The following is a 264-nucleotide window of genomic DNA, read 5'->3' as shown; positions in this document are numbered from 1 at the left end:
CAGGTCACATGACTATATTAGGAAGCCACAGTCACATCCTGAGTAGTTACATTTGCAATTAGAAGTTCCCTTTTTTGGGTTTAAGTTCAACATATAAATAAACTCCCCACTTGAAAATGTTCTGTGGAAAAGGTGGACAGCCAACAATCACAGCCTTACTCAGCTGGTTTCTCTCTAAGAGACCTTTAAACACTAATATCTATTTTTACAAAATTGAAAAAGTCCTACTGCAGTGAACTGGTCTCTACTAAAGTCTTCTAAATC

This window comes from Balearica regulorum, chromosome 7, assembly GCF_011004875.1.
Source record: "Balearica regulorum gibbericeps isolate bBalReg1 chromosome 7, bBalReg1.pri, whole genome shotgun sequence".
NCBI lineage: Eukaryota > Metazoa > Chordata > Aves > Gruiformes > Gruidae > Balearica > Balearica regulorum.
This window is presented reverse-complemented; position numbering follows the sequence as displayed.